Source organism: Ceratotherium simum, chromosome 8, assembly GCF_057802395.1.
Source record: "Ceratotherium simum simum isolate JZ-2026a chromosome 8, ASM5780239v1, whole genome shotgun sequence".
Classification (NCBI taxonomy): Eukaryota; Metazoa; Chordata; class Mammalia; order Perissodactyla; family Rhinocerotidae; genus Ceratotherium; species Ceratotherium simum.
The window spans coordinates 170,062-192,630 of record NC_141907.1 but is presented as its reverse complement, the minus strand read 5'-3'; the positions used below and the strand labels follow the sequence as shown (position 1 = coordinate 192,630).

General features: G+C 54.4%; 1 protein-coding gene across 3 annotated transcripts in view; it reads right to left on the bottom strand.

The window, feature by feature from the left end:
- The window catches only part of PCGF3 (polycomb group ring finger 3), a 68,472-nt gene extending 47,393 nt beyond the window's left edge, over nt 1-21,079 (bottom strand). Inside the window, exons 1-3 of one of the 3 annotated variants that reach the window (XM_014788803.2) lie at nt 20,915-21,079; nt 1,136-1,176; nt 338-507 (exon numbers count right to left, since the gene is read on the bottom strand). The gene's annotated coding sequence lies outside the window, so the exon portion shown is untranslated. Of the gene's footprint in view, nt 1-337; nt 508-1,135; nt 1,177-20,914 lie in introns of those variants that run through there. The other 2 variants (XM_087434757.1, XM_087434756.1) reach the window with 2 other exon arrangements.
- Nucleotides 21,080-22,569: the final 1,490 nt, after the last annotated feature.

Genomic DNA, 22,569 nt, shown 5'->3' with positions numbered 1-22,569 from the left:
CCTCAGGCACATGAGGAGCTGCACTCAGGAAAGGCAAGTGCTCACTGTCACCATCACTGTGACAGAGTCTCAACCCTGGGCCTCCCATGCTCAGTAGCCCCTGCACAGCACTGGGCACTGCACACTGGACAGGATTCCAGTCCTGTGCCCTCCGCAAATAGCAACCGCCAGCAAGGCCCAAGGCGCCCTCCTCCCTGGTCTGTCTCACAGATGCCTTACAGGAAGGAGACAGAAGACCAGGAATACCTGGAACCTTCACTAGTGAAAGGGAACACAGCCATCTGAACACCTCGACCCCCACCCAACGTTGCAGGCCCCTGAGACGCCCAGGACTCACCTCCTCTAGACGTCTGCTGTTCCCTCCTTCTGCCTGTGCATTGGGCGCTTCAGGCTGCTGCGTGGAGGCTCTTCTCCAGCTCGGCTGCTTCACTCTGCACACTGGCTCTGCACTGCTGCGCCTCCCTTCTGCCCCTGCTCTCTGTCCATTTTCTAGCACAGAAACGGCACCTGTTATTCCATTTAATGTCATTTATGTGATACACACGGCCCTGTAATTAGGTCTTACTAGAATTTTTAGGTGAGTCCCATGTAGTGAACAGTGGAAAGAGTCAATCAGAAATATTAATTGAGAAAAATTTGAATATATATAAATAATTGTGCCCCAATCTGCTCTGGAGCTATCAGAGATTGCATTTTTTTTTTTGGTGAGGAAGATCAGCCCTGAGCTAACATCCATGTCAATCCTCCTCTTTTTGCTGAGGAAGACCAGCCCTGAGCTAATATCTATTGCCAATCCTCCTCCTTTTTTCCCCTTTTTCTCCCCAAAGCCCCAGTAGATAGTCGTATGTCATAGTTGCACATTCTTCTAGTTGCTATATGTGGGACGCCGCCTCAGTATGGCCGGACAAGCAGTGCGTCGGTGCGCACCCAGATCTGAACCCGGGCCACCAGTAGCAGAGCGTGTGCACTTAACCGCTAAGCCACAGGGCCGGCCCCCAGAGATTGCATTTTAAAGGAGTTATAAGGAATCGACTTCTATGGCTACAATATATTCACAAAGTGTAGTTCAAGGTAAATTTAATCAATTCACATGCACTTGAAAGAAGAGAAAAATCAAAATTTAAACTGCATTTACCTGTACATGGTGGCCTGGAATCCTGTGCTACATTCTGAAGCCTGTGGAGACACACAAGACAGGGGAGGTGTCACCCACACGTGCTATCCACACAGATCCACAGCGGAGACAAGGTCATGGAGTTCTGGTGGGAGATGGATGACAGACACAACAAGCACAGTGTTTTATGTTGGGGACCAGGGAGGGGGCCTATGTGAGGCTCAAGTGGGACTTCAGGGCCTTGCTAGGCAGGAGCCAGGTGAGCACAGGTGAGGGGTGAGCAGAGATGACTGGTGGGTGTGAGCACAAGTGAGGGGTGAGCACAGGTGAGGGGTGGGGGTAAGTAAGAGCAGGTGAGGGTAAGTGCAGGTGAGGGTGAGCACAGGTAAGGGGTGGGGGAATGCAGGTGAGGGTGAGCACAGGTAAGGGGTGGTGTAAGCACAGGTGAGGGGTGAAGGGGGAGCGCAGATGAGGGGGGAGTGCAGGTGAGGGTGAACACCGGTGAGGGGTGGGGGGGAGGGGTGGGGGGGAGCACAGGTTAGGGGTGAGGTGAGTGCAGGGGAGGGGTGGGGGTGAGCGCAGGGGAGAGTGAGTGCAGGTGAGGGGCAAGGGTGAGAGGCAGGCCGGCCACGGGGCAGCAGACAGGGCAGGGGTGGCACAGAGGCCTCTGGAAAGACTTAGGCCTCCACTCTGGGCGAGTGGCTCTCAGGGCTCCGAGGTGGCCAGCAGCTGGTCTGCTTCCCAGCCTACTGGCTGAGGGAGGGTGGGTGGGGCTGGTGACTATCGTGGGACTCAGCCTGAGTCTCCTTAGGACCTCGATGGACCTCCCCACTTGCCTGTCCCTTCAGGTGGGAACGTGCAGGCAGAGCCTCGCTGGCCTGCTCCCTTCTGAAGAGGGAGGCACAGCTGCGGCCAAACTGGGGAAGCGTCAGGGCTGACCGCCACGCAGAACTCCTGTGGTGTGACAACGGTGGTTAACCACCACAGGGAACAGTGGGCCTGATAAATGCTTCCATGATGCTCATATCACATCCAACTTATGTCACGTTTACCCTTCAAGTTTTTCCATAACTGCATTTTTTTTTTTTTTTGTGAAGAGGACTAGCCCTGAGCTAACATCTGATGCCAATCCTCCCCATTTTTTCTTGAGGAAAATTGGCCCTGAGCTAACATCCGTGCCCATCTTCCTCTACTTTATATGGGGCGCCGCCATAGCATGGCCTGACAAGCGGTGCGTCGGTGCATGCCCGGGATCTGAACCGGCGAACCCAGGGCCGCTGCAGCGGAGCACACGCACTCAACCGCTTGCGCAACCGGGCCGGCCCCATCCATAACTGCATTTTTTATTAACCAATCTTTGAAGCTCAATTAACTTTTCATAAAAAGGAACAAGGGAAGGGAGGGAGGGAAAGAGTTAGTTACTGAGGAAGATTAACAGGCGGGTCTGAGGCACTTACAAAAGAACAAAGATGAAGAGAATGAAGCACAGCTCTGGACCAGAACTTTCCGTGATGAAGGAGACTGTCCACATGGCAGCCACTGAGCCCTTGAGGTAAATCTGGAAAGCGTGACTGAGGAATCCTTCAGTGGATTTAATTTTAATTAGTGTCGACTGTGGCTCATTACACGGTTACAGACTGCTACGTGAGTTAAGGCGGCAGTGAACAGAGAGACACAAACCCCGAGAGCTGCGTTCTCACGAGGAGTGGAGGGTGATAAACCATAAATGCGACACACAGGTCAGCGACCTAGTGTGTCAGAAGGCAACACACACTATGAATAAGAGGGAGTGGGAGCCGGGGGCACCAGGTCGGTCAGCAAATATTTCATTTAGAAGATGACATTTGAGCAATAATAGATATTATGAACAACTTTATGACATTAAAGTTGAATATTTATTTGAAGTTGGTAAATTCCCAGAAAAATAACTCACCAGAATTGAGACAAGTAGAAAGAGAAAACCCGGAAAGTTCTTTAACATTAAGGAAGCCGACTCACTTGTCAGAAAACTGCAGGCCCGGACGGAGTCTCGAGATAGCTCTACCGAAGCTCAGGAGCCACCCCAACCTCACAGGAGCCCGCTCCAGGAACCACAGAACACACACGCCACACCAGAAGTGGGGGACATCACAGACCACGCTCACTGGTGGACGTGAGTGTAAACAGCGTGGACACACGAGTCACCCCACCCAGCGGGGCAAGAACAGGAGGACGGTGCTTGACAAACCAGGTTCATTCCTGGAATATAAGGGGGCTCAACATAAGGAATAAACATAACTTATGACAAAAGATAAGAGGAGAAAAATGATCAGATCTTCCTGAAGATGCACAGAAATCACCGATAAAATTCATTATCCATTCATGATTTAAAAGAAAACCCTTAGCCAATTTAGAAGGAAATGTCTTTAGCCAACAAGAGTTCTCTACTTAAAAGAGACACTAACACAAATATCCACTCAAAGGCTTAAGCCTGAATGTTCAAAGCAGCTTTATTCCTAACGCCCACAGTGGAAACAGCCCCAGCGCCACCAACAGGTGCCGGGAGACGGAAAGGGGTCTATCCATGCAGCGGGTGCTGCTCAGCAGCAAAAACAGTCGGAGGATGGAGCTCTGTGCTGGGAGGACAGAACAGACACAAAGGCTACACAGTGAGGGTCCCCTCCGCCCAGTTCTAGAGAGGGCAGGTCGGGGTGCCCACGGGCCGGGCCAGCGGGGGCACTGGCGCCCAAGGGAAGTCTAAGGGGACGGGAGGGTTCTGGGTCAGGACTGGGGCATGGTCACACGACTAGACAAACTTGCCAAAAGACACCAACTGCATCATAAAACTGGCGAACTTCAGTGTGTGTAAATTATACTTCCACAAAAAGTGTATTTTACAAGTAAAAACACCCTACAATGAACATCATTCCCAGTGGTGAAATTGGGAAAAAAATCCAACTCCTATCTTGTACCGGACATACCCCCATCCTCACCCCAAATAGTCAGTTCCAGGTGGATGAAGACCAAATGCGAAAGGACAACTGTAGCCCTCGACAAGAAGCCCAGGAGACAGCGTCATGACCTCGTAAGGAAAAGATGAGACAGAGCAAGAAGCACTAACCACACAGGGAGGGACAAACAAAATCCACTTGCTTAAAGACAACACGAGAGGGGACACCACAGTGGAAGAAAAGACCCTGCCCTGAGACTCCAGTCCAGATGGGGCACAGCAAGCCTGTTCTGCAGCCAGTGTGAGTGGGGCCCCTGCGCCGCGTGTCTGTCGTCTGTGACTGCTCTGGAATTGAAGACTTTTGATGCTGTGTGGCCCACAAAGCTAAGTTATTTGCAGTGTGGTCCTTTATGGAAAAGTTTGCCAACCCCTGCTCCAGACGATAAAAAGAACAGGCACTTCACAAAGGAGAAAACCCAAACAAGTATATTTTAAAATGTTCAACCTCATTAGTAACCCGGGAAATGCAAACGAAGACCCAACAACAGCCGTCTCACTCGGTCCCACACCTGACGCAGCCTCGAAGCTGGAAGATGACCAGACAGTGCCCTTATCTAAGTAAACCGTAAAGACAGACTCTCCTGTGGTCTGAAATAACAGAGGATTTCTGGTGGTTGCCTGGCAGCCACAAAGAGAGTGACCACCCGTGTCAGAGTCGTGGGTGCCCTGACACTGCCAAGTGAGTTTCAAAGCTGACAAAGAGGCTCAACGCCACAGACTGGTTGCACGTTGGTTGCTAAACTGTCCAGGGTAATTTTCCACTGTACATAACTATGCAGAATAATTTCTAACAAAAAATATAAAACTAAAAAATAATGGCACATTTTAGACAGGACTAGACCTTGCACAGCTTAGCGGTCCATTCTCCAAGTCAGACCAGAGGCACAGGGGCTCCGCTCTCTGGCCCCCTTACCCTGGACACCAGCGCTGCCCACCCGTGCTGCCCAACATGGCAGCCAGTGTGGCTGGAGCCCTACAACACGGCTGGTGTGGCTGAAGGACTGAATCCCACTCCTGCCTGGCCAACAACTGACAGTGGTCCTGTGAGAGGCCAACAAGGCTGGCCCTTGGCTGGCGCCAGGGAGCCTGGTGGAGAGTTCCCTGCATCGAATGCTGAGTCGCCTGCTGGGCCCAAACACGTGTGAAAACGTAGCGTGGTTATGCGGGAAGACGCTTTCCGTCTGCAATCCGGTGCTCGACAGGCAGGGGTGACAAACTCTGGGTGCAGGCAGCCTCCCTGAGGATGACGCTCATGGGTCGGGCTGGGAATTAAGAGGACTGTGGAAGCTGCGCCCAGTCCCCCAGACCTCGTCTCACACCTTCTCCTCTGCTGATTTTGCTGTGTCCTTTCACTGAAATAAACTGCAGTGGTGAGTATGGCGAGCGCTTCTGGCACGGCACAACCAGAAATGCTCCACACCTGGGATGTCAGGCTCCAAACCCCACCCTCACCAAATCCCTCTCCTCGCCCCTTGCCACTCGCCCTCCTGGTGTTGTTCTCGGATGCCCTGGGCCTGCCGGGCACCCACTCCCCACTGGCCCCTGGGTCTCAACCCTGTGGATCTTCTACGGAACCTGCCCAACCCTTCACTTCGTGAGAGAGTGACCGGGGCACTCCCAGGCGGCCTGTCTTTCCCAGTCACTCCGCTCCTGCTCCTCAGGGGCCCTGCACTCACACAGCACCCGCTCTCCATGGGGACCCTGCTCCCTCTTCCTTGGAAGCTTCTGCACCCCAATTCTCCAGTGTGCCTGGGCTGATCGGCCTCCACTCTGGACACCAGGAGTCCTCCTGCTTCACAGGGCTCTGGCCTTTCCAGCAAGGCCTTCTTGCTCCAGAACCTTCCACACCTCCCTCCTCTCAGTGAAGATGAACCACCCACCAGCCCCCCAGACGGGACCCCCATGACCCTGTCATGCTTCTCCTGCCCATCTTCCATCCCCCTACGCCAGAAAGCCGCTCAGGACAAGATCCCAGCGATGACGGCGCTGAAAACATTACCAGTCCCCAAGGTCCCCCTGCGGTCCCTCCAGATCTGACTCCTGAATCTCCCCCATGTAGCCCCCACAGTGGTGAGATGCAGCCCTTCACAGAGACTAGCCCTGGCACTTGCTCTGTGTGGGCGCCGGAGCCTTCCGAAGGGCACGGACGAGTGCCACTCCACCGCACCTTTCAGGCACACCCCAGACCCCAGGGCACCCGCACCTGTGTGAAGAGGCCCTGCCTTCCTGCCCACTCACCCTGGACCGTCCCCAAGCCAGCCTCCTCGGCCACCGACAGTTCTCCTGGGCCAATGCCTCTACAAAGGCCACTCCGCTGCCCACTCCACTGTCTGGAAGGCCCCTCCTTCTGACTCCCACAAGCTGTTTTGGCTACTTGCCTACTCTCCACCCGGTACTACACCTACATCATCCATTATCGTCCTCTAGGTACATATACTGGGTTTGTTTTGCAGTATGAAAGTAATATACACACTTATCAAACACAATTTGCAAAGTAAAGAATTATGTTAAGGAAAAAACTCTACAGTCTGAATCACCCAAAACTAACTGCTGTTCTTAGTGTGACGGTGTACTTCCCTCTGTTGCAGGACCCTGAGATGCTTCTGACACAAACACACATACCCTCGTTTTTACTAAAACACCGTCCTCAGACCACATGCTGCACTATGATACCATTCTCGTAACTAATAAACTACCGTGGGCACCTTCCCACGTCGGCACATATAGCAACCGGGCTCCACAGTTCGAGGTCTCAGATTACGGCCACAGCTGTCCGTGTGACCACGGTGTAGTGTGTGTCCCTCCCCAGAGACAAGCGCATGGAGCAGATGGCTCTGTGAGCAGCGGGCCCCTCCTGGAAGTGTCCTCCGGAGGCCAGGGCCCCTGCAGCCTGGACCCCCCCTCCAGCTGCCTGCCTCAGGTGCAGGCGCTGCTGCCTGGGGACCCACCAGGAGAAAGAGCCTGCACCCGCTCCCTCAGGCAACCCACCAAGGGTCCTGCTTTCTTTCATTAACCACATCTTACAAGAAAAAGTTTTTTACTTATTTTTGAATTAGTTTTGCTAAGCTGTATTTTTCTAGAAAATGGTTCATCAAATTTATTGGCACAAAATTGTTCAAAATATCCTGTAGCCCTTATTAAACTGCTTCACTGAGGATATCTGACAAGTAATCAACGGCACATATTCTAAAGGGACAACTTGGTAAGCTCTGACATTTGCCCCGGGAAACGACCACCACCACTGAGATAAGGACCTCCGCCCTGGGGACCCTCGCCCTGCCCCCCGAGATCCCTGACCCGCCCCCTGGGGACCACCCCCCACCAGAGATCCCCGACTCGCCCCCCGGGACCACTGACCCACTCCCCGGAGATGCCCGCCCTGCCCCCGGGACCCCCAACCTGCCCCCGGGGCCCCTCACCCACCCCCCAGGACCTACACCCCACAACTGCACTGAGTTGACGTTTCCTGGACGTTGTGCACATGGGATCACACAGTATGTGCTCATTTCACTCAACGTAACTGTTTTGAGATCTGTCCCTGTTGTGTGTATGACCAGCTCATTCTTTTTATTCTGAGCAGTGTCCACTGTAACTTTGCTGGCCCACTCACCAGTAGATGGACGTCTGGGTGTTTCCTTTGGGGCTGTTAGGAACAAGGTTGCTGTGAACATTCGTGGCCACGTCTTTGTGTGGACAGATGCTTTGGAGTAGACGTCCACTGTGGTTACAGGACAACTTTCTAAGAAACTGCCTACCTGCTTCTTGCCCGAGTCCGAGCTCCAGCTGCCCAACAGGGTCATTCCTCTCCTCCTCCAAGCCACATCTTCTGTTGGCCTTCCGTGCCCATGGCCATTTCCTGGACAATGCCATGGCTCCCGTCTGGATGGCAGCTCCATCCAGGACAGGCCTCCCCATGCCCACTCTTGCCACTGATTCTCTCCTATGGCCAAGTCTGAGCAACACTGGGAGAAGCAAATCAGACCTGTCCCTCCTGAGTGAGACCCTTCAAGGGCCCCTAACTCCCAATGAGCCATGGCCCCCTCCACGCTCCAGCCCTGTCCACACTGGTGTCCATCTGCGTCAGGGCTTGTCTACATCAGCACCTGCCCACATCAGGGCTCGTCCATATAAGTGCTCGTCCACATCAGCTCTGTTCCCCTTGGCATCGCCCACCTCTCAGCTGTGTGTGTGCCGTTCCCCATCAGCCTGGCCCTCCATCCTCAGGGCAGGGGGCTGGCTCCTGGGTAGCCATCAGAAAGACCCTAAGCTTTCCGGACAGGCCACCTCAACCTCTGGTCTGAAGCTGGCCGCTGTCCTGTCCCCCACGCTGTCACCATCTTCAGTGTGCTGTGCCCAGCCCACCCCCACAGCAAGGCAGAAGCTGTATCCTCATCACTGGACACCCTGTCCGGCGGAGCACCCACCTCAGGCCCAGTGCTGAGGAAGTAAATACTGTCGAATCAACCAGAGGTACTTCCGCCTTCATCCAAGTACTCTGAAAAACCTATTCTCGTTTATTTTCACACAAAAATCACCAAACTGCTGAACTCTGTCCCTTGTCCAGTGCCCTCTTTTCACAAACCAGTCTGCTACGATCTTGGACATGCATGTTCCTGAGTCACTCCTCTGGGGAAGCCACCTCCGTGCCCCGTACTCACCTCTCTGCCCCATTTGATCAGCTTCTCTTTCTCTCCCACTGACCGACCGGAGGAGCTGGATCGTGTGGGGTCGCTTCTGTGTCCCCAGCACCCACTGTAAGCCTTCTGCCTGGTCCACTGTGGCCTTTTCTCTGTGGCCTACTTGACCCCACGCCCTGCCCCCGGACCCCGGCTCCTCCCTGCTCTTGCTGTGGCCCCAGCACCTCTAACCCACTCTCACACCTGCTGTCCATTCTGTCTGGTCCTGCTCACCAGCGGAAGCCCAGCACCCACAATGGCGCCCGGCACAAAGTGGGACTCGGATAGCTGCTGAGCAAACGCACTCTGTGCCAGCATTGCCACGTCTGCCAGCGAGGCCTGGAGGAAGGACGGCCCCACCATGGTTCTGCACACGGCCAAACGCCAAGGGTAAACAGAATCACATCATGAACGCTCCTGGCTGGGACATTGAAACCAGGTAAAGATTATGAGGAAAAAGGAAACTTTAAGTGTACTTCTATATGGCTATATATCACCACGAAAGCTTTAAAAAGTAAATAATAATAATAATAATGAAATAACATAAAATGCTTTGAATTTAGATTCTCAAAAGAGTTCACGACTCACAAGGCAGTGAGAATCCCTGCTCTACCTCCTCCGCTAACTAGGGCCTGACGCCCCCCAGCAAAGCCACTCCTGCCTGCTCCAGCCCATGTGGGCCGGGTTCACTTCCCTGCTGCTCACCTCCAGGTCACACTGGTCTCAGCCCCACTGAGGGCCACGGGGGGCTCCCTCCCCGCTGCCCGGCGACATGGAGCGCAGTGCTCAGAGGCCCTCGTGCCTCGTGCTTACCTCCCCACCTCTGCTCAGGGTCTTGCCCTGACTCAGGTATGCCATGGCCCATTGTCCAGCTCAGTCGCTGACCATGTGGCCCTATACCCAGAGCCATTCCTCCTCCATCACCAAGTGTCCCAAGGAGCACTCAGTATGACACTAACACGTGTTAAATGAGCAAATAAATACCCACTCACTGATATGGCAAAGACTGACGGCCATCTCCACTGTCGAGTTTACTCCCGATTTTCATTTCTTAAATTAAGTGTTTGTACAAATATTTGGGTGTAACTTAGCGACCTGAGATACAGTTACCGCCGTGGGACTCTGGGCACCTCCTGAGCAGCACCATGGCCCACCCACATCAATGACATCTACTACAACCCCAGACCAGATTACTCGCAGGCAAAGTCTACACGGCCCACCGCACACCAACACTCACTTCCAGTCTTGTCCCAGCGGCCACCCACCTCCACGTGTACGCTCGTAATCCTCCAGCTCAACACTCCTTGAACCCAAAATGAGACTTCAATCATCTACGCTCCACTTGGACAGCCAGGCATTTCCACACGGATGCTGGCATCTCAAAGTCTAACCTGGATTTCCCACCTACATCAGCTCTTTCCTCACCTCAGGGACCAGCAGCTCAAGTGCCTGGTCCTCCTTCTCGCTCACCACTCACCCGTCTGTAAAAAATCGAGTCGACTGCACCCCTCACACCTACCCTACTCTGCCGTGCTGTCCAAGCAGCACCCCTCGCTCCCACCACACCGGGCCATGCTCACCCCCAACACGGCTCCCGCCACACCAGGCCACACTCACCCCCAACATGGCTCCCGCCACGCTGGGCCACGCTCACCCCCAACACGGCTCCCGCCACGCCAGGCCATGCTCACCCCCAACACAGCTCCCAGGCATCCCCTGAAAACATGAGTCTGAGCTGGTAGCTCCATGGTGTGAAATCCTTCGCAAGCTCAGAGAAAGCCCAAGTGTTCCAGTGGCCAATGAGGCCCCAAGCCATCTCCCTCACTCCACTACAGCCACGGTGGGCCATTTGCTAGTTCTAGTCTAGAACATTCTAGTTGCATTTCTTCCTGTGGTTCTTGCACTTACTATACTTTCGGCTGGAACGTTCTCTCTTAGATGGCCACATGGCCCTTCCCTCAACTCCATCAAACCTTTTCTCAGATGTCACCTCCCCAGCAACACCTTCAGAGACCACCTTGTTTAAAATTATGTGCATGCACATGCATGCATATGAACACACATGCGTGCACACATGCGTGCACGTACACAAGGACTCTAAGCTATCACACCGGAACTTATAATCTACTTACAATTTTGTTACCACCCATCTCCCTACACTACAGTGTCAGCAATATTAAAAATTCAATGGAAGGGCTATACGATAAAGTTGAGAAAATCTTTCCAAAGAGTAGAAAAAGACAGGAAATATGAAAGAAAAGATCTGACATCCAACTAACAGGCGTTTCAGAGAAGGAGCTTTCAAATACACTTTACTATTTCATGTCTCAGCTGGTACACAGGTGTTCATCACATCACTCTTTATGCTTGTTTGTGGGCAATATTTCATTTTTTAGGAAATTGGAGTACTTCCCCAGCTGGAAGATCACCAGACTGCCAGGGCCCCAGTGCCAAGCGCAGTGACTGAAAATGACCCACATCTGACCACGAATCAGAATCCCCAGACACCAAGGGTACAAGAGAGATCCTAAAGGTTTCGGGGGGAAGGCGCCCCCACAATGGAACGGGGATCAGAGAACACCAGACTTTTCATCAGCAACACTAGATTCTACGAGTCAAAGGAGCAATTCTTTCCAAGTTCTGAGGAAAAACGACTTGAACGTAGAACACTACATCTAGCCAAACTATTGACCAAGTGTGGACAGAAGCCACAGCGTTTTCAGAGCCCTCAGGGAACGTGCCCCAACATCCACTGTACTAATGCTCCAGAGCACCCTTCCGTGCCAACAAGTGTGCTCACGCCATCACAGGGCGTCACCTGCCCATGGAGATCCTGCTCCCGCTGGTGACGAAGTACAAACTCATCAGCAAAGAGCGATGAGCGCCTTGGAGAAAGCAGATCAAGGCAGTGAAGCAGAGGACGAGTGGAGGGGCTGCTTCTGACAGGGACCAGGAGAGAGCCAGTTCCAAGGGACGTCTGAACTTTGACCTGGAGTGGGAGATGCGCCCAGCAGAGGAAGGGGCCAGAGCAGCAGACACCCCACAGACGGGGAGAGGGACCCTGGAGGCCCAGCATAACACTGTGTGGCCGGCCAACCTGGAGAACGAGGCGTCCGGATGAGACGGGGGATGAGGACAGGGGGCCCAGGAGCGCAAGGGGTTCAGACTCGACCCTTGAGAATTTAGAACAGGAGACAGTATCATCAGGCAAGGGAAGGCAAGATTCGATCTCAGCTGTATAACCGACTCTATTCACATCATCACATCGGCTTTCAACTCTCAGGTTCAGCCTCTGAAGAAGCATGAAAAACCCGCAGTGAAAGAGGCTGTCAGACCTCAAGCCCTATAGGCAGGGGGCAGGATGACAAAGCTGGTTGGCTGCAGACGTGTGCCTCCTTCATGAAAAAGGCTGACTCAGGGTGGAACCAGGAGTCTCAAGGGTGAAACTGAGAGCCAGCGGGTCACCCCGAACTTGACACCCCATCAAGGATGTGGCTGGGGATCCCCCAATGCAGGTGAACTGCGCTGATCCAGGCTTCGTTACCTCCACTGCCCCCTTGTGAACTGGAGCAGCTACACCTGCTGTCCTTCATCTGTCCTGCAGCCCTGGGGTGCTGGGAGAGCAACTCGTCTCCCCGGGTGCACAGGTGCCCAGGAATGCAGCTAGTGGATCACACCCAACAGATGACCCAGGGATGAGACTCGGGACTCTGAGCTGATGTGGTTCAGGTGAGACTTGGGACTCTGAGCGGATGCTATGATGGGATGAGACCCTGGGGAACCTTGGAAGGGAGGGGCAGGCGTGTTTTGCATTTGCGGGAATATAAATTTTGGGAGGCTAAAGGGCAGACTATGGTGGGCAGAATTCTGAGATAGCCCCAAGATTCTGGGCCCAGTGGACACATACCTCTAGCCTCACTACCCTAGGTACTGCTGCAAAGGGGGTTTTGAAGATGTAATTAAGGTCCCCAATCAGCTGACCTTAAAAGAGGGGGAGTATCCGGTGGCCTGCCCAAATCTCATGGTCATTCAAAGCACAGTTTTCTCCTGTTGGTGGCAAAAGAGAGGGTCAGAGGGATGCGTCCTGCTGGTCTGGCAGAAAGCAACATGCTATGTCAACTGCCCATGGCTCAGGGCAAAGCGGGGCCTCTGGGAACTGAGGGCAGTCCCGAGCAACGGATTCTACTAACAGCCAGCGAGTTTGGAAGAGAACCCGGGACCCAGGCAAGAGCTGTGGCCTGGCCTACATGCTGCTTTCAGCCTCTGAGGCCCTGAGCAGAGGAGCCAGCCACGCTGTGCTGGCCTTCTGACCCGTGGAACTGTGGCTAATAACTAGGTGTCCTTTTTTTTTTTTTTTTTTTGTGAGGAAGATCAGCCCTGAGCTAACATCCAGGCCAATCCTCTGCTGAGGAAAACAGGCCCTGGGCTAACATCCGTGCCCATCTTCCTCTACTTTATACGGGATGCCACCCAGCATGGCTTGACAAGTGGTGCATCGGTATGTGCCGGAGATCCAAACCTTCGAACCCCAGGCCGCTGAAGCGGAGCGCATGCACTTAACTGCTATGCCACAGGGCCGGCCCCTGGGTGTCCTTTTAAGTCCCTCACTTTGTGGTAATTTGTTATGCAGCAATAGAAAACAAACACAACAGTATTTAGAGAAATGGAAGTTACTAGCAGAAGAAAGGGCCAGTTTCCCAAGCATGTAAAATACAGAGTGGCCCCAACTCTGGAAACATTTTCATTAGGCAACTATTCTCCCAATTCTAGAGACAAGAAACTGGGTAATAAACATGTGGCAGAAGCTGCAGCCCCTTGGCATGTACTGAACTGTGCCCCCAAAATTCATGTGTTGAAGCCCTAACCCCCATCTCCAAACATGGGGCCGTTAGATTCATGCAGGTGGAGCCCACGATGGGGTCAGTGCCCTCCCAGAAGAGACAGCAGAGAGCATCCTCTCTATGTCCGCCATGGGAGCAACCGCGAGAGGCGGCCATCTGCAGGCCAGGAAGCCGGACCTCCCCAAGAGTCAAGTCGACCGGCACCTTGATCTTGGACTTCAGCCTCCAGGACTGTGAGAAATAAATGCCTGGGGTTCAAACCACCCCGTCTGTGGCATTTCGTTACAGCAGCCAAGCTGACTAAGACACCCCTCTTCTGATTTCTGGCTTCTGTCTTCTTCACCAGCTGCCTTTAATGTGAGGCTGGGGAACGTGAACTGTCTCCAGCCATTCCCATCTCTATGGTAAGAAAGGCAGCGACTTTATGTAAAGGAAATGTTATTTGACAGCAAAAGTCATATTTCTATGAACAATTCCAAAACTTTCTACCCACTAAATCTTTTACAAGGCCTGCTAAGAGCATCAAAGCTGACTTTGATAGGACTCGCGCCTGTGTGCCTGTGAGGAACGATGACAGGGCCCGCAGACCCTCCGTGTCAGACACAGAACAGAGCGGCCCGATGGATTCACCCTCTCACGAGAGAGACTGAAACACCCAGGACAAAGGCACACCTCCCTGGGCTCCTGTGCTGGGACTCCAGGTCCCTCCTGACACTCTGTGCTGCCTGGTAGACTTGGCCCAGCACACAGGCCTTTGAACTGGGCACAAGAGGGGTGGCCAGCAGCAGTGACCCAAGTCAATGCCACAACTTGACGGCACGTCCTGATGGTGTGACAAGAAGCACTGAACAGCACCTACGAAGCCATCTCCCAAACCCAAGCCTGACCCACCCTCCCCCTCACTCCCTTTAGTCTCCAGAGGACACAGGGGACAACAGACAAGGGGGATGACACCAGAGGTGAAGAATCAGAAAAATCCAGATGTGACAGGTGGCTGAGAAAAGTCAACGCCATGGGGGGAAAGTGGGGAGCCTAAAATGAAAAGATACTAAGAGGACATGACCCACAGAGCCACACTGGGAACCCGTCCGGTCTGTTTCAGGAGGGAATGACCCCCAGAGCCACACTGGGAACCCGTCTGGGTCTGTTTCAGGAGGGAATGACCCCCAGAGCCACACCGGGAACCCGTCTGGGTCTGTTTCAGGAGGGAACGACCCCCAGAGCCACACCGGGAACCCGTCTGGGTCTGTTTCAGGAGGGAACGACCCCCAGAGCCACACCGGGAACCCGTCTGGGTCTGTTTCAGGAGGGAACGACCCCCAGAGCCACACCGGGAACCCGTCTGGGTCTGTTTCAGGAGGGAACGACCCCCAGAGCCACACCGGGAACCCGTCTGGGTCTGTTTCAGGAGGGAATGACCCCTAGAGCCACACCGGGAACCCGTCTGGGTCTGTTTCAGGAGGGAATGACCCCCAGAGCCACACCGGGAACTCGTCTGGGTCTGTTTCAGGAGAGAATGACCCCCAGAGCCACACCGGGAACCCGTCTGGGTCTGTTTCAGGAGGGAATGACCCCCAGAGCCACACTGGGAACTCGTCTGGGTCTGTTTCAGGAGAGAATGACCCCCAGAGCCACACCGGGAACCCGTCTGGGTCTGTTTCAGGAGGGAATGACCCCCAGAGCCCCACTGGGAACCCATCTCCGTCTGGTTAAAGGGAAAATGTCATGGAAGACACTCTTGATACAACCGGGAGATCTGAAAATGGACAGGAAATGAGCTGGTACGTGCACTGGTATGCCCACTTCTCAGGTGTGATGATGACACTGCAGTTGCCAGGAGACCACCTGAATCCTAGGACCTTGTTCTCTGAACTACTAAGGAACTGGGCAGATTGCGTGCAGCTGCTTCCAGATGATTCGGTGACAATAAACATGTATTCAGACAAACAGATGAAGCAAACATGGCAAAACATAACTGCTGAATTCGGGGAAGGGGATAAGGTGTTCATCATATAATTCTTTCAGTTTTTCTCCAAAATATAAACTTTGGTAAAAAAGTAAAATGAAATCACTCGAAATAAAAAACGAGGAGAGGTTGGGCCGGCCCCGTGGCTTAGCGGTTAAGTGCGCGCGCTCTGCTGCTGGCGGCCCGGGTTCGGATCCTGGGCGCGCACTGATGCACCGCTTCTCCGGCCATGCTGAGGCCACGTCCCACATACAGCAACTAGAAGGATGTGCAGCTACGACATACAACTATCCACTGGGGCTTTGGGGGAAAAAAAATAAATACATAAAATTATAAAAAAAAAAAAAAACCAGGAAAGGCTAACCCTTCCCTGCACCTCACTGCCCAGCTGTGCCTGTGCCCTGTGCTGTGCTTCCTCATTGGGCAAGTGGGGGTGATCAGAGAGAGGTCCTGGTGGGCTTTAAGAATCAAAGGAGCTGATACACACAGCACTTTCAGAACAGGGCACAAAAGGCGTCAGTGAAGTTCAGCTTTTAGTTATTCTTTGTTGAGCACCTAAGGCGGCCAGGCCCTGCGGAGAACTAGGAAATGTGGTAGCTGAGGAGACCTCCACAACACCCACAGGGCCCCCACACAACCCACAAGTTAGGAGGGGGCTTCAAGGAGATCTGTGGACAGCTTTCTACTGTTTGCATATTTCTTGCTAAACACCTGGAATATGCTGTTAATGTAGCAAAGTCCAGCAAATATTGATGCATTTGCAAAAAAAATTCAATTAACCTCCACTCTCTACACTCACCTAAATATTAGAAGTTCTCTTCAAAAAAAAAAATCACCCTAACAATCAGTTCTTAAGGACTATATTTTCTAGTGAGTTTTAGTTCTTATCAATCAGCACTCTGCTTAATTCAATGGACAATTCTGAAAATGCACCAGAGCAATGTTCACACCTTAACCCTCTCATCACACGTGTTTATTATTGCTTTTTGTCATTTTGGCTTTCATATAATTCAGTCCTGTAGGGAGAAACGTGGCAGATGAGAAAAGACAGTCTTGTTATTTTTAAAGGCCTCACTTCTTAAAATTTAATGATAAATCATCAGTTTGTAGAACTGAGGAATAATAGTTCCATATTTCGAAGCACAATGAATTCTGCAGCATTTTGGCAACAGTAACAGCAAATATCAGAGAAACTGTCCCCAAACCTCAACATATTTCAATAGTAAAAGAACATTACATTTTCAACTTCAAATTCAATTCTGACCGTTAACCAAATAAAGCTCCAAATGAAATAACAAATCCTGCCATTTAATGGATTAGAGAGAGCAACAGTATAGAGCAAAACAAACCTTGTTTTATAATCCAAATCAAACAACCCAAATAAGTAATTCTAACTACTGGCAAAGGGCCCTGCCTCACACTGCAGGGTGGACCCTCAGGAGGTGCAGACGGAGTGGGGCGGCAGGAGGGGATGCCTCCCTCTTGTGGGACTTTGGGACGAGTTCCCCAGGGAGGCCTCCCAGGTAGCCCGGATGGGTGCCCCTCACAGCCCTGTGCTGCAGCCTCAGCTGGGAGCGCCAGAAAGAGGCATGGTGTTTGAGCGCAGGCCCTTGGGAGTGGAAGCCACGGGCCCTGAGCACTGAGGCCCCTGCACACTGGCTCCTGGGGGCATTGCTTCCCCACACAGGTAAAGTATCCAAAACGTTTCAGGATCTCACATCTTAAAAACTTCTTACAAAGGTCAGCTTATAATTTCTGGAGCAAAATCACTGTCAGGAATAAAATGATGCTCTGAAAACCACTAAAATAACTGCACATGAAGCTATCAAAGAATTCTACATCACCGACACACACACCGACAGTTTAATTTGCGGGTGGGGTGGGGGTGGGGGGGGTCTTATGGTTTGCTACAGGTGTTCTAAATTATAAGTTAATTCCTAAAAATCTTTCCTCTTTGTAACTACCTTCCCTCACATGTAAGCTCCAAGTTTCACACCGGTTTCAGTCATTATGGTGACGCCAGAGGAACCTAAACAACTAAGCTAAAGAGACAGCTGAGTTGTTGACACTCCTCTATATACAACTCTGTTCATTTACTTATGGGGTACTTCTCAGTACAGGCCTTGTATTAGCTGAAACCTGATAAACGCCAGGCTTTAAGATGGCACCAGTGACCCCTACTCCCTCCCAGATGCACAGCCTTGTGGAGTTCCACCCCCTTGAGTGTGGGCTGGGCCTAGTGACTAGGTTCTAACAAACAGCATATGGCAAAAGGGATGGGATGTCACTGTCAACATTAGGTCATGAAGACTGTGGCCTCCTTGCTCACTCTCCTGTTCTGTCACTGGCTCCCTCTGAGCTGCCCTGTGGAGAGCCCCATGTGGAAAGGAACTGATGTCTCCAGGCAACAGCCGCATGAGTGGGCCTGGAAGCAGATCCCCCCAGCTGAGCCTTCAGAGGAGACCACAGCCCCAGCCTGCACCCTGACCACAGCCTTCTGAGACCCTCAGGCAGAGGACCCAGCTAGGCCGTGCCCAGATTCCTGACCCATGGGCACTGTGAGATAATAACCAAAGTCGTTTTAGGGTGCTAAGTTTTGGGGTAGTTTGTTGGACAACAATATATAAATAACACAACTACTCAGCACTATCACACCTTTAAAAATCCAAAAAGGGCAAAATAAAGACCCTAACCAAACCTGAATGCCCAGTTTTGCAAGTCTTTTCCAAAACTTCACAAAGCAAATTAAGTTTTAAAAAAAGTAAAGTATATATTAAGAAAAAATCAGAAGAAGTAAGCATTGAGTAAGAAGTCCCAAGTGTAGTTACATTTGGCAAATAAAAGTTTCTAAGCTGGACTATTCAGGGACTCCATTCAGTTAAGGTTCAGTCCTATGAAATGTTACACTGAAAATCTAAAGTGGTTTTCTCCTAAGCTACCAAGAAACGAAGTTGTGGCACAAAATGAAATACTGAACTGACCAGTTCAAGTGTCTCTCTTGGACGTCCATGTAGCTCAGAGTTTTAGATTTATACCTCATCCTGCTGTGCAACTTCTGGATAAGTTTGCAAGCCTAATGCAAGTTGACCTTTCTAAGAGTGTTCCTGCCTTTCGTTCATTCACTCACCCACTCACTCGTTCATTCAACAAGTGTGTCTGCATGCCGACCTCATGCAGGCAGCCAGTTCTGGGAGCTGAGCTGGGCAAGGCCCTACCCTCCTGGGCTTTTCATTCTCTCAAACTCTCCAACATTATCTTACTGGACACACTCTGGAGCCCTTCCCCAGGCAAAGAGCAGCACACACCACACCCTACTTTTTTGTCATCACTCCCAAATTAAAGGAAAACATGGGCAAGTTCTAGATGAAAGTCTGACTCAAAGGTTTCAGAAAAGCAAAGTCCCCTTCCCTTTAATCCTCTCCTTTTCTGGAGTGGAGATGGTGCCTGATTCACTCACCTGACCTGCACCCTCGCCTGCTCCAACTTTCCTGCACTGGGCCCACTGCCCCCACAGCACTTCCTGCAGCCCACACTCCCTCCTGGAACTTCCTGGACACTGAAAACACCTTCAGACTCAGGAAGGATGGTGCACCCACACAATCTTGAGAATGGGGCTTGTTTGGTGACACCACCAGAGGGAAAGGAGGGCAGGAGTAGCTGAAGGTGCTGGACACTGACCACAGGGCCAAGGCAAAAAAAGGACAGCAGCCCTGGAGCAGGGGCTGGGACAACAGGGTAGGGGACAACTTTCTGGGTCTAGGGAGTGGGCACAGCACTGGCCTGGGGCATAGAGCCAGTGTAGACTAGGAGCCCCCCTGGAATCCCCAGAGCTGGGAGGATGGGCACCAACCCTGCCTCACGTCGGCCCCTGAGGCCCAGCCAAGTGGCATCTGCTGAAGATGAGAAGGTCTGTGGCTGGCTCAGGGGCTCATGATGTCAGGGTGTTCAAGGGCCTCCCGGAAAGAGGAGGTTTGCACCTGTGGGGCTCAGGTGACCAGGATCCCTGATGCCCCAGGACCTTCATAGCAGGTGGGTCCAGTTGAGTGGGCTGGGCAAGTTCAGGGCACCTCTGGATCCTGGCCCAGGGGCCCAACCCCATGGAGGCCTAGCTTGGGGTCCCAGCACTCCTTACAGTCTACTCTTGGGTCTGCGTGCTTCTCAGTGACTTTTTCAGGAGTCCCAGCCTCCCTAGGGGCTTGTCTCCAAGTTCCAGCTCTTATCAGGGTCCTGGCCTTCCCAGACAGCCTAACCTTTTTCATGGTCCTACCCCAGCATCCCGACCCTCCTAAGTGACCAAGCTGGGGCCCTGGTCATTCCCAGAGCCTGTTATATGGCACGAGCCCTCCTTATGGCACAGTCCCAGGGTTCCAGCCTCCCAGGAAGGAGGAGCTGACTCAGGGTCCCAGAAGCACTCACAGGACTGTTCCAGGATCTCAGTCCTCTTTGGGGCCAGTGTTGGAGTCCCAGTCCTCCCTAGTGGGTTTATCCCAGAGTCCTGACCTTCCCATGGGCCTGTCCCAGGGTCCGGACCTCCCCAGTGGCCAATCCCAGGGTCCTGGCCCTACTCAGTAAGCTGTCCTGGGGTTGGACCTTCCTCAGTGACCCATCCCAGTGTCCCAGCCCTCCCTGGGTCCTGCCCCTCATCAGTGACCCATCTTAGGGTCCAGCCCTCTCTGATTCCTGTCCAATCTTAGGGTCTCAGCCTTCCCTAACGACCTGTACTGAGGCTGGACCCTCCTCAATGACTCATCCCACGGCTGGACTCTCCTTGGTGACCCATCTCAGGGTCCAGCGCTTCCTGGTCCCTGTCTGGTGCGTCCCAGCGTGGGGCCCTACCCCGATGGCCTGTCCAGGGGTCTAGTCCTCCCTGGTCCCTCCCAATGACCTGTCCCGGGGTCTAGCTCTCCCTGGTCCCTCCCTGGTGACCCGTCCCGGGGTCTGGTCCTCCCCGGTGGCCCGTCTTAGGGTCCGGTCTTCCCCATGACCCGTCCCGGGGTCGGGCCCTCCCTGGTCCCTCCCTGGTGACCCGTCCCGGCGTCTGGTCCTCCCCGGTGGCCCGTCTTGGGGTCCGGTCTTCCCCAGTGACCTGTCCTGGTGTCTGGCCCTCCCTTGTCCCTCCCCGGTGACCCGTCCCGGTGGCCCGTCCCCGGTGGGCCTGGCCTGCGCCTGCGGCCTGCCGAGCGGTGTCGGGGCGCGGCGGCCGGGCCGACCAGGGGCGCAGGGGCACGGGCCGGGGTTCGGAGCCTTCCGGACGCGGACACGGGCCGAGGCCGCGGCCTGAGGAGCAGGCGCCGCGGGCCCGGCCGGGTGGGGCGCAGACTCACTGACCTGCCGTCTCGGCTGCGGGCGAGCGGGTCGCACGCGGGGGCCGCGCCGGGCTGGGGAGGGGGCGCCGCTCCCTCCGGGTCCCCACAGGAGCAGGAGAAAAAAAGCCGTCCGAAGTTTAAAACAAAGAGGCGGAAATGCCCGAGCAGAGCCGAGCAGTGAGTCGGGGGCACCGCACTTGGAGCATGCGCATTGCGCGGCAGAGCTCCCACCCCGCAGCCGGGCCGGGGGCGGAGCCTTCGGGGGGCGGAGTCAGGGCGTGGTCAGAGGGCGCAGGCGCGTCCGCGAAGGTCTCGGCCGAGGGATCTCAAGAGGCGAGGTGCCGGGGGGGAGGAGCCTGGGGCGGGGCGTGGTCAGAGAGTGTGGGTGGAGACAGGAGGGGGTCTGGTCAGGGGGAGAGTCGGGCCCCTGCTCCGCGGAGGGGCTGTGCAGGGGGCTTGTGGCGCGCGAGGGGTCGGCAAGGCGGGGCCGCAGACAGGGCGCGGCCAGGGGCGAGGCCTGGCGGAGGCGGGGCCTGGGGCGGGGCCGGGGCGTGGTCTGCCGGTGCCGCTCGGGCGGGGGCGGCAGCCTGTCTGGGCGGGGCTTTTCGGGGCGGGCCCTGGCGCGGCGGAGGAGGAGCCTCGCGGGGCGGGGCCTCGCAGGGGCGGGGGCGTGGCGTGGTGGGCGGGCGCTGCTCCAGGCGGGCCGTGGCTTGCGGGACCCGGACTCTTCAGGCAGCTCGCGCAGAGCCTGGCTCTAGGACGCGGGCGATGTCGCTGTGCGTTTCTGTCGTTCCTGGGAACTAGCACCAGGCGCCCTCCGTGCATCAGGCAGGAGCGGGGCCGCCGCGGACAGACTCCCGGACAGTGGGCAGCCTGGCTAACCCCACAGCTCGTCCGTGTGTCCACCTTCGCGCAGGCCCCGCCCTGGAGTTGTAAGCAGTGACCGTGACGTCCACACCCTCTTGGGGTCCACACTGTCGGGAGACAATAACAGGCGAAAACGTAAATATGGTGTCATGTGAGAGACAAGCCCGGTGGGGGAGGCAGTGGGTGTCCAGAGTTAGTCACTATAGGGTGGATGGGCACAGAAGGGACTCACAGGGAGTGAGCCCTGCTAATATCTGGAGCGCGGGCTTCACAGGCAGGGAGTCCAGCCAGCGCCAGGCCCCCAAGTGGGGGGAGTGAAGCTTGCTTTCTAGTGGTCAGCCTGGCCAAAGCCAAAGGGCACAGAGAGGCTGGAGATGAGGCCAGATTGGGAGGTCCCTGGTGTTCTGAGCAGAGGGGTGAAGGCGTGGGGCTGGCATTTTAAAGCCTCCCTCCAGCTGCCCTTCATCTATGGCTGACTGGAGCAGGCCAAAGGGGTGCCGTGGAGGGCAGGAAGGTGAGAGGAGGCAGGGATGGGCGGGGAACGACTGGAAGGGTGGGCAGCTGCTGACATCTAGGGAGGGTGATGGGGCCCGAGGGTGGGGTGGCAGTGCACGTGATGCCCCTCAGACCCCAGTGGAGCAGCTGTGAGGCTGTGGACTGCAGGAGTGCAGTATGAGCTTGCAGCGCCCGGGGATGGATGAGATGGTCAAGGGAGTGAGTGAGCCCTCTGCGGCCTTCCCGCATGGAGACATCGGGAGTCAGGGAGGAGCCAGCAAGGAAGACACAGATGGAGCAGACTGGGGAGGAGGA